At 36.3% G+C, this 18854-nt stretch overlaps 1 protein-coding gene across 3 annotated transcripts in view; it reads right to left on the reverse strand.

Moving 5' to 3' along the window:
• Positions 1–18854, reverse strand: part of kif26ab (kinesin family member 26Ab) — an 87680-nt gene that overhangs the window by 65441 nt on the left and 3385 nt on the right. The window lies entirely within an intron of this gene.

Raw genomic sequence — 18854 nt, forward strand, 5'->3', positions numbered from 1 at the left:
TAGAAGGAGGGGGGCGGCCATTGTGAAGATGGGATGGGTAGAAAAAGAGAGATTACCTCGGTGCTTTAGGTTGTTTGTACTGAACCAATATTATAACTGTCGTTCATCATAGCTAAAATGTCTCTTTTGAAGGAAACAAGGCAAACAGAAAAGAAAAACTGAACTCTCCATCCTGATTTAAGCTCTCTCACTGAACTCCATTCAAAATATGTTCAATTTGCCATGGCCTAGAAGCACTACACCTACATAAATGCATCTCTCCTGCACTTACAGAAAACGTTGATGGATTCCTACCGCCTGTTGGTCCTCTGTCCATCAAGGCAATTAAAACATGAAAGCGTCCAGAGAATATCTCCACAGTGATGTCACAAGCGTCAGTGTGCAATGAGGGAGCAAAAAAGGCCAGGGCTGAATCCACTCTGATTTGCATATGAATGAGAGCCCATTACATTGAGCGTTCATTACATTATTTTTAATGGCCTGACACATTCAGTCATGTACTCGGTTAAAGCAGGGCTGAGCGGAATTACGGACTCTCTTTATCGAGACGAGGTAGTTTCAATGAGCACTTCCTGTGTGATTCTAAACCTCATCCAGTGTGGCTCTGCTGTTCGGAATTTAGAATCATACAGATTCAGGACACAAAGTGCAAAGTTCATTTAAAATAGCATATAATTGAAAACCAAATTTGGCTTGATTTCTCTAAATAAAATAGTTAAAAGTATTATTTAGACACTTTCCAGCTCCCTTTCCAGTCTACTTAGATCATATCTCCACCATGACAATATTTGAAAAGAAAACGTTTAAGTGGTTTTTGTTGTTGTTGTTGTTGTTGTTTTGAGAATAAAGTTGTAATATTTTAAGAATAATGTCATAATAATTATTTTATGAGAATCGAGTCAATAGAGTGAAGTCATAAGATTAAAGTAGTAAGCTAACTGAGACTTGTTATAGCACATGAATATCACTGCACTATTGCTGATTTTGATTGCTTCCTTTTTCCTCATTTGTAAGTCGCTTTGGATAAAAGTGTCTGCTAAATGACTAAATGTAAATGTAAATGTAATATTACCAAAAAAAATACAAGAAAATAATTATAGCATTATGAGATTAAAATCAAAATATTAAGACAATAGTGTTATAAGGAACTTCAAAGGGTACTTTCATCTAAAACATTAAAATTAAACAATCATACAAAAAAAATGAACTAAAACAACAATAAAGTAGGGATGTAATGATCCATATGTGATGATATGGATGAGATGTTAAATGAATCGTGATACAATTTGAGGTCAGAGTTTATGTGATTGTATCTCTGAGGGAACTGACTGTCTTCAGAAAAGTTTAGTTTAAAGTAGTGTTCATAGGCTCAGGTTACCAAGAAAACACTATATTGTTGCTGCTCCACAAGCGCCACCTGCTGTCAGAAAGTGAATTTGCATTTTCATTCAGCCCATCTGCTGGTTTTGTTTTGTGCAGATGTTTTATGTAGTATAGCTTCTCAAAGTTGAAGACCATTCTGTTTTTGCTTCAAATTTTGAAATGATACAATCTAATTCAGATTAAAACTGCTCATACTGCATGTATGAAGTATCTTTATTTGGATTGTGATTAGAATGCAGTGGTTACCTCTACTTTTAAATGGAAAGCGCTCAGACAAACCCTTAGTTTGTTTATATGAAGAGGTTTATTTTATTTGTGTTATTTATTTGATTTGAGGTTTGTTTTAAAAGTTCAATTTAGTTTTGCTATTTGCTATTTCAATTTCACTAAGAAACATGCAGCCATACTAAAAGGACACCTTTTCATTTATAATTTGTCTTAAATATAATTTAATAAAAAAAAAATTTGTGAAAAAATCATATTGCGAATTGTATCGCATTGTGAGTTGAGTGAATCATTACATTCCTACAATAAAGGTGAACCAAATTTACAACATTTGCTTGTTATAAACACTATTTAGTGCCAAATGTAAGGTTAATTAAAATTTTACATTCTGTTTTTAATAAAATGTTTCTCCATATAAAAAAAAAAATAATTTTTTATAAATAATATTTAACTCACAAAAAAAAAATTAAATGTAATTTTAATTTTAAAGTCACAACATTACAACTTTTTTTTTTAATTTTTAGTTTATTTATTTTTTTACTTGGTGCTAAAATGCTATTTTTGACCATAGAATACAGACACTAATGTCCACAATAGTGGCCCTGTCTGCAATTTTGAGAATATAATGCTTACTTGATGAACTGCAGCCTGAAACATTTCATATGCAACAAATCATGAAAAAGTTTACACGTTATAAAATGGTCAAGTGAAACTAAATTATGGACTGTTTAATTTGCTAGTAGAAACCTTAACTAACATCATAACCACAGGGGAAAAAAATAAAAGGCTACAAAAGTGTATAAATTGGATGCTTTGTAGCAGATATTAGTTTATCAAATATATAAGCACAGGCATACAATGTACACAATTAAGGCAAGCATTAATAGTTTGGATGCAGAAAACGAAATCGAGTCAGACACTACAAGAGGTGTGACAGAGTATCATATCCATTACTCAAAGCAGCCTTATTAAGATGTCTACCTCATTCTAAACAAACACACACAAAATACAGGTCAAAGGATGTGTAAGCATGTTCTCTGTGCCGAAGGGTTCATTGGCTGATGAGATGTCAAAGGTCAGCTAATTGTGCAGCTTCTGAAGGTCAGGGAAGGAGCCCAGTGCAGCTCCAACAGAGTTAAGCATTCAGGAGCACTGACATTTGACCCCTCACCTTCACCACTCACAAAATAACCACACACATTGCACATCCCCACTGAGTTACTGTTACTGAAATACATAGATCAACCCACCCATAATCACATATTCAAATACAAACATATCTAAATTCCACCCTGCATCAACACAGGAAATTCCTGTCCAGACTCACTCATGACTCATGGATTACAAGTTAGTCACACAACTTGATTTTGATTGGTCAACTGCCTTTTGCATAGTTATCTAACTTCCTTTCACAAAAAAAAAAAAAATCAAATCCAAATCCATATTCAGGGGTTTCTTTTGTGATAATGACATACTGACTGTACATATCCATTACTTATGTTATACACCTTGGAGATCCAGCCTGGTGAATCAAAGGTTGCTGCTTCAAACTCCAAAAGGGACGGTTAAATGGTTAAGCTCTTGACAAAGACATTTAATTCCAGGTTGCTCCTGGTGCACTGTCCTTGTAGTAAAACTGGTTTGGATATAAAAATCATCTGCTAAATAAATCCCAAAATAATGCAGCATTAAATAATTTAAAAAGGCAGAGTAAACAGAAGGTCAAACTTCTAAAAAGAAAGGTAGTACTGTATACAGTATATCAAAGCATAATACTTTCCAAGAATCTAAAACAGAGGGCTTTTGTGTGCAGTTGATAGCATGCAATTGCTTTCTCTCTACAATAAAACTAAAAGTAGCATTTAGAGTAAACCGACTCCAGGCTATAATGAAAGAAATGAGGAGTCTGGTGCCAAGGTTAATAATCACTGAATTTCCTAATTAGCTATTTAAGGCAATGCATAATAGTACCGGGGCAATCTGGCTGCCTGTCAATGTATCTAGGTTGCAATCTTAGAAAGAGGCTAGTCTAAAGATTTAGCTTAATCACAAGTACTTCTAAACAGCGTCCAGAAATAGAAAAGTTGTCTGCCAGTGTAGGGTGGAATTGAGAATTTAATTCATTTTAAACATTTTGGTAAAAAAAAAAAATTTTTGAGATTTGCTTGACATTGGATACAATATAAAGATTAAGTGTTATTAAATTATTTTAAATATTAATTTAAATGAAGGCAAAGATGAAATTAACATGTTCATTTTAATATCAGCCAAAACAGCTAAATTAAATAAAAATAAAAAGTTTTAGTATCCCAATTATACTATTAGTTTTTAATCAATATTTTGAATAAGTTGCTAGTTTTATATTTTCTGCTTTTAATTTAATTTTAATAAAAGTTGCAGTTATCTTGTGTGGTTTTTTTTTTTTTGTTTGTTTGGTTTTTTTGTATATTTTTTTTTAGTATGACTTTATATAGAGATATTACTAACTTTTTACAAACTATAAACTATAATCATAGGTGCCAATACATTATGTATCATTAAATTTATTCCACAAGCAAAAGTGCCTAATTCTAGAGCCTTGCATATGACATCCAGGGGGAAAAAACAGATATTGTGGCTATAAATTAAGAATCTGTTCCCAGAACTTGTTTTGTGGCCACAATTTAGTTAAATAGTGGGCAAACTGTACTAGTTTTTATTTTTTTTTTTTTTAAATTTAGTTACTTCATGGAAACAATTTAACTACAATGTGGAAATGAATTACTTTGACGTGGGCATGATTTACATTTACATTTCTTCATTTTGCAGATGCTTTTATCAAAGATAAATTACAATTGAGGAGTACAATAAGCACAATAAAGCATTCACTAAATTAATTAAATCCTAGAAACAAATTCTTAATGTGTGGCCATTGTTTTATCTCGTTTTTCTTTTTTGTCATGTGTGGGGCTCTGTACCCAATAATTACAGTTATCAAGACAAAGCGAGTACTCGACTAGTCATGTGATCCTCCGTTTATGAATCAGCAGGTGGTTATCTCCACAGGGCAGCCAGCCACTTACATTTGAACTTAAGTGTCAGTTGAAATATGGTTCTTAGGTCCATTATAACATCTCAGCTCAACTCCCACTGAGGGAAACTAGGTGTGAACAAAGGAGACGACTTCCCTGCCCACAGAAAGATGGATTACAGTGATGGATGGAATGTGATGGAAAAACAAAAGAAACCGGTGCTTTCAAAAGCACTGCATTGTATGCGGGTCAAAAAGAGCGTCCTGGGGAGAAAGGCACCACTTCAGAAATGATTAACAGCATTCCCCACAAAAGTTTCCTTCCCTAAACACATGCGGCAGGCCAATCTCATTAACAGGGTGTAAGCGGTCGGTCAACGTATGCGTGCAACTACCTGAGGACAGCTGACCGTGCTACCCAACAGTCCACTGCTCTCGCTGTTTGTGCGAGCAAGCCATCTTCCTCTGCTTCCTGTCAAAACAGGAAATGAGCAAATAGGAAATTGCTGTATTGATGTGCATTGGCTGGAATCCTACTCTTGTTTTCACAGTTCAGAAAACAGGGATATGAAGGGTGCGACCCATGGCAGGACACCCTACGTGTTATTTATATCACTTCAACATGGTCGATTCATTTCCCAGGAATTCTTTTCAACTGTTAATCAAAGATTGTGGATATTCATGACCTTCATGACCCAAAATATGTAAGGAACACCTGCCAATATCAGTAGTGCCAACTCAATTCAGAACAAGTTGTCAGATATCAAAATTTCTGAATATATTTGGATTTGGATGCTTGAATTGCACCTCAGTTTAAAAGACTAAGCGACTTTATTCAAACAATATATCTATCTATCTATCTAAACAAAAAAAAAATAACCAACCAACCATATATATATATATATATCTATCTATCTATCCATTGTTTATTTATTATTGCTTGCTTGTCTTGGATGAATAATTACTAACAAAAAAAATATGTTATTGCCATTATTTTATTAATTTTTTATATCTAATTTAACATTTTCTAATAAAAGGAATTTGTTAATTTTCATATAAATTTTTGCTTAGGAACTGACATTTATATAGAAAATAATGAAATTTCACTGGTAATGGTGTCGACTACTGAAATGTAGCTTTCCTGACAACCCCACCCTCTACAATGAAGCCAGACAGACAGAGCACCAAAACAAAAGAGAGAAAAAAAAAACAGAACAATGCATACATGTATGCGTATGCAGTGCGAGTGTGTGCTTAAAGCATCCTAATGAATGTATTCTGCTGTCTGCATGTTCGGGTGGGAGGTGGAGCAGGGGGGTGGCGTTCACTTTGAAGGCCATAGTTTGGTGTTGACAGGAGTTCCTCCTCTCTCCACACGTTTTTTTATTTTTTTTGGGGCAGTGTGTGTTCCTTTCATGTGTTCAGGAAGCTGCTCATGAGGAGACACAACAAGCCCCTCACTTGGCTCTCTGATCTTCACTGGTCCATTGTTCAAGAGTTAATTAAGAATCACGCACAACTGCAGTTCATACATACCCTCTCTCACACGCCCCGCAAAAACACACAGACAAAACACATTCACTTCTCTGTTTCTACCCACAGGCATATTTGCATTTCTGATGCTTAATTTTTAATCTTTTTACAATTTCTGAAGTCATGCCCATTCAAAACACACTGCCATGATGCTAGACTGGATACCAGACATTTATATATATATATATATAATCCTTCTAATTTTATGATAATATTGCACACTTCAACTTTAATGATAAAGACACAGAGGACCAATATCATTGGTGAACTTTCTGAATGATTTCAATATTGATGTTTCTCAGTGACAGCCAATTAGAATCCACACATCTTTAAAGAGCTCAAGTATTCAAAGCAGAAGATGACAAAACTGTAATGTGCCCTTATAATAAACACAACATTATCATGCATTAGTTAATGTTTTAGGTGTGAAAGGTACTTTAAGACGAAGTTAAATATCAAATGGGACACTTCATCCCGAGATAAATTCTGTTATCATTTACTCACCCTCAAATGGTTTCAAATATTTTGCTTTGTGGTGGATGTGGACTTCAAGGTATTTTCAAAGGCATTCAGTTTCAAACACACAGGTATGACAGCATAAATCATGTCCGAGGATAACAAGTTATGTTGCATTCATGTCATGTCAGAAATTCCTTAAATATGACATGAGATTCTCAGTTATTACTAGTTTCTATTTAGATGCACAAATAGGCAAAATCTAACTTGATATTATGTGATTAGTCTTCTTTGTCCATAATTCAAACTTAAAGGCTTTGTAAAGGAATTTTTCAAAACATTTAAACTTTCAAGGCTTTAAGTCAACTCAATATTCAAATTATTGCATTTCTAATTAAAAAAAAGATATGAATTTCAATTCACTTTAATACTACTTCCTTTTTGTTGCCTCAATTTAATTTTAAGGCATGTTCAACTCAATTCTGAATCATGCACAACCCTAGATCCCACACTCTTTTAAAGATACAGCCAATGCATATTATTCTACAAACCATTTCATAAAAAAGAATACAGCCAATATATACCTACTCTTATTCTAAAAACCCTTCCCTGCACTTCTAAGGAACATGATAGAGTGAAAGACAAACAACTCTATCAACAGTTGCTGGCTCAGATAGTGTGGGAAAGTAGAACACTAGATTGCTCCACACCACCCATCGCCCCTTTACTAGTATAACAAGCATACATTAATAGCTGCGTCACTGATAATTAAACTCCTCCTTTAATGGAAGGACCACTAGGACAACACGCAACTTGTAACTGAACTGCTTTAAGACTGTGACTTCACAGTCCTGTGTGAAACTCCCCGCTGCACTGTTTAAGTGTCCAAAAGTGATCTTTTACACAGAGGACCGGCGAGTGGTTGATGTCTGTGGGAAAGACTGCAGTGGGGCTCATAAAGGGAGGTGTGAGGTAAAATAGCTGACACGCTGCAAGGATAAAACGCAAGCTCTCCAGGACCACGTTGCAATCTGACATCATAAAAGCCGGCTGTAGTAACTTCAGGCTAGGAGAAGTACGCTAGCATTTTGACATCATAAATGGTGCTATGGTAACAGATGGGCTAACACAGAGCTGCTTTTGTTGCAAAATCATTAGCAAGGCCATGGTAACAGATTGGGTTATACAGAACACTAGCGAGAGAGGCAATTACAGGCCAGCCTGCGGTCTAATATGGCACTGACATCATAAAAATGACATTTCTTACAGGTTTTCATGTAACAAGCTAGTTTTTCTAACAAGTAGCTTTTTAGTGTAGCAAAATGCTACATCTCGGTTTTTAAAGCTAGCTGAATAATGAAACATTTTCTCCTAAAACGGTACATTCAGACAGTGAATCAGTTCATTTAATCAGTTCATGTAAATTAAGTATTTAAAAAAAAGATTTTCTCTGATTGTGCCTTGGTGGCACAATTACTAGAGGCTGTGACCTTTTTAAATTGTTTGAATGAATGATTCAATGACTCACTCATAGGCTACGTTCACTCTAGTGTGTTTTTGTTTTAAAATGCATAACTTTTGCGTTTTTGTTTACACTACTAAGGCATTTTCTAGACTTTTGAATATGCTGCAGACCCCGTTTTAGTTTGAAAACTCCAGGGTTGTGTTTCAGTGTAAACGGACCAAAGCAGAGACTTTTGAAAATGATGCTGTGGCTGCCCACATTCGCTCTGTGCATCCTTGACAACCACGTAAACAATAACATCATGCTCATTGTTGTACCTGCATGAATGAATGTTTTCATTTGCATAGTGTGGACAGAGATTGTTTCTGAAAAGCAGTGAAAACACCAGTGTATACAAGAATTGGTTTTTTTTTTTATCGAAAACACACTAGTGTAAACACGGCCATACCTACTTCACTTGTTCCATTCCTGAATGAATCGGCATTTTAACTGAATCTCTTGAATGAATGATTCAATGGCAAATATTTTTTTTTAACAGTCACTTGTCTCTGCCTTGTGGAGAAACAATGTAATCAACAAATGTTATTTGAAGCACCAATTTGAAGCGAAAATTACATTCGAAAGATGATTTGCTCCATTTTGATTGCTACCATGGACATCAGTGTTTATATACCTATACAATTTTAACCCAGTACTTCAGTGATAATATGAATGATTGCAGGACAGAAATAGTAGGCTACTGTGTGGTTGAAAATAGTTTGTGAAGCTGTTTTATCCACCTTTTTCTTGCTGTAAAAATGGGCGTGGCCATTTGTAAATTCTATGGGTCTAGCTTCCAGTCTCATCCGCGTCCAGCTATTTTAAGCTGTACAAAACAGTTTGTGTTGCTGAAAAATATTCAAAATACCACATCATACCATATTATTTTAGTGTAATATTAATAATTAACAAAACACTTGTTTGTAGTGCAAACAGTTTTACCGTTTACTGCACGTTGTTATTCTTATCATTATTTCCCTATAGCGGATAATTATCCAGAAGTCTCACCCATATACTTACTTCCACGTTTAGGAATAACTGCTCTCTCTGTTTCGCGAACACAATTTTAAATATACCAGTATGACTTTGTCAAAGGTTTAATAGAATCGGTGTCATTTAGAAATATAATCACGTGTGTGTTTGAATCGAGATTGCAATCGTTTAACTATTAATCTTGCAGCTCTAACATAATATATAGTTAAATGCTAATTGTCACAATGCTTTATACTCATTTTTATAAATTAGGGTGTTCTACTTGATGGTAAAGTTGTATTTTGTGTCTATTTTAGTTATATAATACCCTAATTGTGGTTCTTAGTGTTTTGTGAAGAAAAATGTAAAGTTAGCTACTGTTTGCTAGTAATACAAGTACTTTATCAACAGTGTCTTGACTGCAGTTTAACTTTTAGTCTTTAGGTCTAGAGAAACATACCTCACAGGTTTTGTCAGAAAAGTCAAAAAACAAAGTGTAAATCACAGGAACTGGTTTAGGAAACTCTCTTTGTCGGTAGATGAACCGCGACCAACCCTTGCCTCCTAGGGGAAAAACAAAATAAGGGCAAAGATCTGGCACTCTGACAGCACTCAAAGACATGCGAGTGATTAATTTCTCATACCGTCATCTGCTCTAATCAAAGTTCAAAGAACATTAGGCCATTATTCACAATAAGGCATAATAATAATGTGCGATCTTCTACCATGTTACAAATGATCAAAGTTTTACGTGTCCGTCACATAAAAGAAACTCACTATAGATAAAAGAACATATAGTAACCACAACAAGAAAATAGAAGTAATTCTTATCTGCTCTTTGTCATAAAAGTCTGTCTGTGCAAAATGTGAGAAGAAGCCAGGTGCCATGGAATTACAAGCCCATAAAAGAGAGATTAGAAGATCCTTGTAGGAAGCCTCAATTTATCATATCATGCTAATAAATGCTAAATTAGGTGATCAACTTTTTATTATGGCAGAAACTGAGAACTATAGCTGAAATGCACTCGAGTCAGAAACTTTGAATACTTGAGAGGAAAATAAATCACTGCACAATCGTCGCAAACAACCCTCTGGTACCCAAACTGTGATCAGTGAACGATTCCAAATGGTTGGTGAGGTCACTGGCTTATTAAAAAAGTTGAAAATAAATAATGTAATAATTTCTCAAAAGCACATACACTGAATTATGTGAATTCACTGATTAATGAATTCATAACAATAAAAACACTGAATGTTTTAACAGTGATATTGTTTTATTTCAGAAACGTAACTGTTCTGACATCAAAATAAAGTAGTTGCTGGTGTTGTAGGTTATCCGCAATTTTTATTTTACCTGAAAAGTTTAAGAACCTCTGCACTATTATCCAGAAAGACAAAGAACTGAAAGCAGTGGCTTTTTTTTAATTCAGTGAATCACATCTGCAAAGGTGAGACAAATCATTTTGTACTGTGATGGCTGATTAATTTTTCCATCTTTGAGAGAAACCTTTTCATAGAAAAGCCAGAATCAATTCTGAACACGCACATACTCTCAAACACAAAAAGAATAAATGATAATCATTCCATGATAAAGCAGCATATTTTTATGCAAAATCTCACACATAGACTCACGCTAGCATGCCGCACCACACACGCAGAGGAAGACGGTGAAGCATGAAATGAACTTAGGTGTGAACTTTGACTGGCATTTCCATAGACAGATTTATGGGGCCCACATCTGACTATGAGTTCTGTGGAATGGAGAATAAATAAGGGCATACAAAAGAGACACACACACACACATACATATAACACTTACACATGCCAAGCCAAACACCACAGGGGATCCTCCCAAACTCACATGAATGCCAACCATACAATTACAGGTTGAGCTGACAGCTGACCCACTGACCAGCAGACAGACACCGATGTCAAGGCCGGAAAAGCCAGAATGTTGCAGAGTTTCCAAAAGAGTTTACAGTTGTTCAGGTTTGTAAAATGGTATCCAGTCATGGCAGGTCTAAAAGCAGTAGCCATGTTCTTTATTATCAATCACATTTTGAGGGGTTTATTAGCATTTCAACTAGTTGCTATTGCTAGTCAAAGGCTGGTGTATTAGAGTGATGTGCATTTTCATTCTAGTGAGATTAAAAAGAAGAGGAAGGAAGTGACTTCTTAGTATTCTGGTGAATGTTCCCTCCGGTGGACTGGAGAGAAGATGCAGGCCAAACTGCCAATCTGCTAAAAGTGCTAAATGCTAAAAGTTAAAAAAAAGGTCAACTTTCAGTCGTACACTAGCATATAGATGACTTCAGACTCATTAGAATTTTAGCTATTCGATATTGCTAGTCAGAGGCTGGTTTGTTGGGGGAGGGGCATTTTCACTCTTTTCATTCAGAGGATTAAAAGCAACACAATGCTTTTTTTAATTTTTCAATTGCATGGGGTTATTAAAATTAACATGAAGGTGGTGTTGTGTAGTTGCTAGTTCAATTTCAACAAGAAGTGCGCCATCATGCCTGAGCTATGAACAAGGCACTTAACCTCTGGTTGCTCAAAGACAGTTGGGGTTGCCAGGTCTGCAAAACCAAGCCAGTCCAATTGCTAAGAAGAACTAGCCCAAAACTATCCCAATTGCATTTATTACATGGTTTTTGTCCTGGAGGGGTCCTCCTCCATCGAAGTAGCATTTGCTTAAACCTACTGAGAAAAAAAAAAAGAAAAAGAAAAGTACAATTAGCCCAATTCCACAGTTGAACCACAGACTTGGCAACACAGAAGGCAATTGTCCTTATTCACAGTGCTCTTCTATTATGGCATCGTGTGAAAGTATTTGAAAATAATTTCAGTGGTTGTGTGATGACAACTAAAGATTTTATTCTATTGTATTCTATTCTATTTCATACACAGTTTCATCTGAACATTACAAAACACCGACATGTTTTTTTGTATTTGTCTGGTGAATTATTTGCTTTAGAGAGAATGAAAACACTTTTTGTCTAATGTTAAATCTGCATTCTAAAGAAAAACCAGTTGAAGTAACTGAACTAAATACAAAGTTCTATTTCCTGTGCTGAAAGTTTACTCAGTCTATGAGTACAAAGGAAAATAAATATTGTGCTGATCAGCTGATGGCCAGATGTACTCAAAGCTAGAACTTCAGAGCCAGTGCAATATGCCACATGCCTATGTCTTATCGGCTAGCCTGCAGTCGGTCTGACATTTAGTGTAATAGCAGGCAGGACTGGACAGAGAGAGGAATGACAGAGAATAGCAATTACTTAGGTTGGAACATTCCTGGATGTTCTTTTTCCTCAAAGATTCAGACGTGTGGATTCCCAAACACTCTGACAACAAACATATGCCAATGTACTCGACCATTTACACACACACACACACACACACACACACACACACAGCTACACAGCCTTTTGCTCAAGCCCTCTTCAGCCTGTTTCCTGTGTCACACCCTACAACACTGAGAAGTTTCCTCTCACTGCTGGCAGCCTGGGATAAAATACAGAATACAAGAAGAGATGGCTATAAAATGGTCAGTGTGAACTCTTTTTTTTCTCTGACATAATTTTCACTGCATATCCTGCAGCATTGTTCAAACTGAGGGTGGACTGGAGAGACTTTCAAGAGCTTTGACACAATTTAATCACTGTCCTGCAGTGCTGGTGCTGCATCTCTCTTCTTGAAATCATTTTTCTTTCTTTGCAATTCTGTCTTATACTCCCTTTTTATTTTGGTCCCAAACTTATTTAGACAATAAACACACCTATAAATGCAATATCAGTATGCTTGCATCAAACCAAGTGGTATTTTCTTTTTAAAATAGCACACATATTAAGATAAATATTTTACATAAAATGTTTTAGAAAAGTAATTTGTGTTCATTTTGAATAACATATAAAATCAAATTAATTCATTAGATACATTTAATTTAACCTCTCCTATACCAAAATAAAAAGAAAAAGAATTCAATAAAAAAATGTACATGGGTGCATTTAAAAGAGAAGCCCATGCACCTCTAGAGGACAAGAGAGGAAATTCAAGATCCATCTCTGACAGCTTCAAACAACATGCCTTAATTATTTACATAAAATAGTAAATAGGTCTCAATATTCAAATACACTCCGTAGGAATTTCTTACAACATATATATCTGTAAGCATCAATATATTTCCTAAGAAAGACAAATGCAAAACAAGTGCTTTGTTTCAACATCAAAAGCCTGAGAGTGAGAATAAAACAATTGAGGAAGAGCTTATCATAGTCGTATCAGCTGAGCACACAGCTTAACAGTGAAACAGCCCAGAAGCAAACAATGAGTTTAAACACTCACTGATTGAGAATCAGATAGCAGGGATCACAGGAGTAAACATCAATAATGCAATGCACTACTCGGCTCTCTCAACCCATCATTTCCTGTGGTTTACATTCTGGTTTCCCTATGGGCAGGGTCGGGTTAAAAGGTTAAGAGGTAGACAAGAGCAGCATGCATAAAACGTCCATCTACAGATTTGGAGATCTGAACCTCTCTGAGGTGAGTGAACCTGGGGCAGCAGCTTCCAGGCACACGCTGTTAAATATTATTCTCACACACCGTCTGGAATAAAAACGCTACCGGTTAACAAACTCATGCTGTAAAGGTCTTTGTGAATGGGGGGTAATTTTTCAAATTATATTATTATAATACTTTTTTTTTGGTGGGGGGGGGGGGGATTTCTAAGGGAGTTGAATATAATAAACTGTTAAAAAGACATAAAATTCAATTCAAACAAGCAATACTATGTTTTTCATTTCTGAATCAAAATTTGTTCTAATTCTAATATAACATTCGAGAAAAACTCGAGAATACAATTCTTATTAAATGTGATACTTTATTTCAACAAAACTGCTTCACTGCTTATTAATATTGGGGAAAATAAGTCTGCCATGTTAACAGGTGTCATCATTTGCATTTGCAACATGCAGAAGCATGCAGGAAACCACAACATTTATGAATTGTTAATTCATAATTTTTGTAATGAAATACTATGTAAAATATATATTTTTAAAATAATAATAATAAAAAAAACGTTAGTTACATCCAGTGCAACTTTTGTTTTATTAAATCATTATAAATGTTAACAGTTAAAAAAAAACACTAAAACTTATATACACACCCCCACATAAAAAAAACAAACAAATAAAAAAAAAACATACATAACAAATAACCACACACACTTTAAATAAACTAGATTTTTAAAAGGATTTTTCATTTTCTTTAAACATCATTAATCCATTAAACATTGTCACAACATTTCTCTTTCAAATAACATTAGAGATATATAATGAAAAGACAATTCAAGGAATCAGGTGTGGATTGGCGGATTGAAAATGTTAAACAGTTGCCACCCACCCCTATGTTTCGGCAGCATTTCACGTGTTGTTATGTTCTGATCAACAGCTTTGCATTTCTTGCAAACTCCAAGCATACGAAAGTACAAGAAAAGGGCAAGCACGGGAGCAGAACTGAATGAGAAACTATTAAAGGCAATAAAACTTGAGTGATTTACAGTTTCTGCTGTGGCATGTGCTAGGCAAACCTCCCCTGCAGGGTTGAGAGTGAAGAAATGAAGTAAGCAAGTCGAACCAGGACTTCAAGTAGGCCTTCAACTCCGCTTCAACCAGCCTCACTTCTCGTGAGAACTGTGAGCTTTTCTCTGGTAGGGGTGTGAGGAAATAATTGTCCTCAGAATAAACGTTTGAACAGTGCCGTTGGGCATGCAGTCACATTTAAAGTAACCTGGAAATTCAGATGAGCTCACAACAGCGTAAATCTTATTGATGCATTTCTCTCTATAAAGAGAGGATACATTCTTTAAAATAAACATTCTTGGCATTGATAGTTCCATGAAGAACCCTTAACATCCTTTCCAATACACAAAAGTTTCTTTATAACGGAAAAAGGTTCTTCAGGTCATTAAAATGTTCTTCAATCTGAGAATAAATGTTTCTTTTAAGAACTGTGCATGACAGCGTGAGACTTATTGACGCACTTCACTGAATAAAGAGAGAATACATTTTTAAAAATAATAAGTCTTGGAATCTATGGTTCTACAAAAACATCTACAGAAAATGTTCAATCCACAAAAGGTTCTTTATAGTGGAAAAGGTTTCTTAAGATTATTCAAATGATCTTCATCTTGATATTCACACTTAAGAGTTGCTTATGCAACTTCCAATTGAATAAAACAATCAGCCACTGCTCTGAAAGATCTCCATCTTTATTGCCCATTTACTGTAGTCTAATCAGTCGAGGTCCACCCATTTTCATACTTGGTTATGATTCTTATCCCATAACAGCCTAACGCACTGACCTTTCACATGGTGGTTACAGGCCCATTGTTGCTCATATGCACATATAGACACACAGCTGCAAGGGTTAAGTGCTTGAAATGATAACGGCAAACTGCAAATCCATCTAGCTTTGCTTTAGATGATCCTCCCATGGGGTTTTTAGGAGGTCTGGTCACAAGAGAGTTCAGGGAGATGACTGACAGCAAAGGAGAGCTAAGTATTCTCATTACAATCGTCGTCTAAGGTTTCACCCAGCATTTGAAGGACGCAGGGGTGCAGGTGTTTTCGACCTGCCTGGTGAACGGACTTTCAACTTCTTATATGTCACAACAGAGAGCTTATAGACCCTTAGAACTGTAGTGGCTATTATAATTGATGACAGCTATTTCAGTGCCTCTCTTTGGACAATGGAGATGAAATAATGGCCGCCCCTAAGCGCATATTCATCTTATTAAACATGATACCATATACCATGTAGTCCTTCATCACAATAATGGGATTGGGAACGTTACATTCCAAACTGCTAGATTGTTCTAACCCAGGTGCGAATGGCCTTAAATTTTGTTGAATGATCTTGTAATCGAAGCGGACAGCCAGTGGAGTGAAAGAAGTTGACGTTAGACGTCTCAGATTCAGATTCTTACTGGTTAATGGTTAACGCTGGCCATTTTCAAATTGCGATTATGTGCTGGAGCTTTGTGACTAGTTAAGTGCCAATCATTGTAGGCAATGAAGTCTTTGTCCATTGTCCTGTGTTAAGCTTCCAGGCATTCCATCCTCAGGCATTGTTCAGGTGTTAAGTGCCTTGACATTGAAGTGGATGAACTACTGAGGAGAGAGCTTCTTTATGGTTTGAAGAGAAGAGACTATTCCTCACTGATATCAGCCCAGGGAATCATTGGTAATAAATAATAAAACAAAGGATGGCGCGCGCTGAAAGCAAACCTGGTGAAAAAGAGTGAAGCCATTAAAAGCTGTGGGGCGTGAAGAAAGACTAATTGCTGCCTGCAAGCGTGTGCTTGGCAGAAGACTGCAAAGAATCGGCCTGTCACACAACGGGCTGTGATGCTGACCGCGCATTTCCTGGAAGGAGCCCAGTTTTGAACAAATTGTACAATTTTAGAACATTTCAATGAGGATTTTGTTTCTAAGTCAGTTTTCAGTTTATCCATATTCAAAATCATGTTACAATTCATTATGTCACCCTTGACATTACAACATATCAAATTTAGTTTCATTTGTAACGTTTTATTGTGTACATAATAATAAGTTTAATTAAAGGATTATTTGATAATGTAAGTGGAGAAAGTTTAAAGATGCAACATAATAAATGTGTCAGCAGCAAAAGGGAAAGTGAGTGTGAGGATAGATAGATAGATAGATAGATAGATAGATAGATAGATAGATAGATAGATAGATAGATAGATAGATAGATAGATAGATAGATAGATAGATAGATAGATAGATAGATAGATAGATAGATAGATAGATAGATAGATAGATAGATAGATAGATAGATAGATAGATAGATAGATGAAAAAAAGTCTGGCTCTGCAAGCCTGCTTGAATGTTGCCACTGAACTGTTCAACTGCAAAAAAAACTTTTCGGCAATTACACAAAAATAATTGACTAAGAGGCCAGTGCTCCTTGCCAACACAAGCTGGCCGAGGATAAATGAGCTCTAGTATGAAGCAGTGAAGTGCAGCTGGGTCATTAGGGCAGCCTGATATCTGAAACTTATTGAGTGCTGCGGTTCCCAGACTTTACCAGCAAACTGAGAGCAATTTTCATAATGAACATGTGAGTGGGAAGCAGGTGTGAATCACATTTGAAAATCAAGAATAATGAAAATTCAACCAATTTAAGCCTACAGGCCACCCACACTTTGGTAGAAGCCAATAAACAGTAACCCTCTGTAGCTTCTCATCTAGAACCATATCAGTTGAGTCTCTAAGTTCAGGTCAGGTATCCACCACACATCTCCGGCTGGACAAAGCATCCTTTCTTTCCCCAACTGCAGGCAAAGCAGGACTCCCATGGCCAATGCTTCCAGAGTCTCATTAAGCCATCAGTAGTGGGGCCGATCGAGACATAACCTCTCCGGCTTGACCTCATTGCTTTATCCCCCACACCTGGAGCGGACCACACAGGGCAAACAACCATAGAGTGAAACGGGGCGGCCAAACTTGTGATGATTTCAGATAACCACTGTTGATGAGAACGAGTGAGTATATTAGCAAGCTCTGGAAGCACTAACCAAATAACACATCATGGGGTGGGACGAGGTCATACGCATCCTGCAACATTGATGCACACCCACACAAAAACCCTCTCTTTATTCCCTGAGGTAACCTGGAGAGAAGAGAACTTGAGGGGGGGTTCAAAGCAAACCGGAGGGCTTGTAATCCTACCTAAGCATGAGATCTTTCTTGAAACACAACCACAAAAGAAAGCGAAGGGAGGGGAAAACCTGAGGCTAACCCAAGCAGCAAGTCAGACAACAATAAAAAGTCGACAGCCTATATTTAACTGTGGTGGGAATTTGGTGAGGAGTATACAGGAACACTTTGAATGCATGATGAAGGTCAACTGGGTCTGCACTTCCTCCACAGACTGCACAGCAAATCCACTCAACTGTTTTCTCCCCCCAATGTCGACGGACAAGGGGGGAGATAAGCATTGTTTCCCAAAACAATGGGCCACTTCCAATAGCCCCGTCCCCTTTCCACAAACTCTCAGAGACTGGCACTCGCGCATTCTGTGTGAATACAGTGTGTGAAAGTAAGAAAAGCTGTTGAAAACTCTAGAATCGGAAGGTTGTAAGAAAAAACAGACAAACTTGGCTTTAGGAATGAGCAGATAGGCTGTGAACACTCCAAACAAACAATGAAGAGTGGTTTTGTAGATTCAGTTTACCAGCATTCATCAAAACAAATGCAAGGTTGGTGATCTAGATGGTTTCAATTTTTTGTAAGCTTTTTTGTGAGATTCAAGTAGAAAAGCCAGACTTTTGAACACTGGCATCTATCTATCTATCTATCTATCTATCTATCTGAAAATGGCTGTTTTTATAAGTGAGTCATTGAATCATTCACTCAATTAATCCGAACTTAACTAAGTGACTGTTCATGAGTGAGATCAACATCAACTCTTGCTCATGTGATATTGCTTAAACAGCATTAACTACAAAAGAAATGTAACCTCAAAGTTAATAAGAATTCCATATGAATTTCCATTTCGGATAAGACTTTGTTTCAGTAAATTTAGTGGTACTTTAATAGTTCATTTTTCATCCAGATTGCTCTCTGTACATCATGCCCATCCACTTTCTGCACTGGCAAGCATGGGGACACTTTGTGCCACACAGCTGAGCTTCTCACATCTCGCTCCAACCATCCCACTCAAGGCTTGATGAGTTTTCAT

Source organism: Cyprinus carpio, chromosome B17 (genome assembly GCF_018340385.1).
Source record: "Cyprinus carpio isolate SPL01 chromosome B17, ASM1834038v1, whole genome shotgun sequence".
In the NCBI taxonomy this organism is placed as follows: domain Eukaryota; kingdom Metazoa; phylum Chordata; class Actinopteri; order Cypriniformes; family Cyprinidae; genus Cyprinus; species Cyprinus carpio.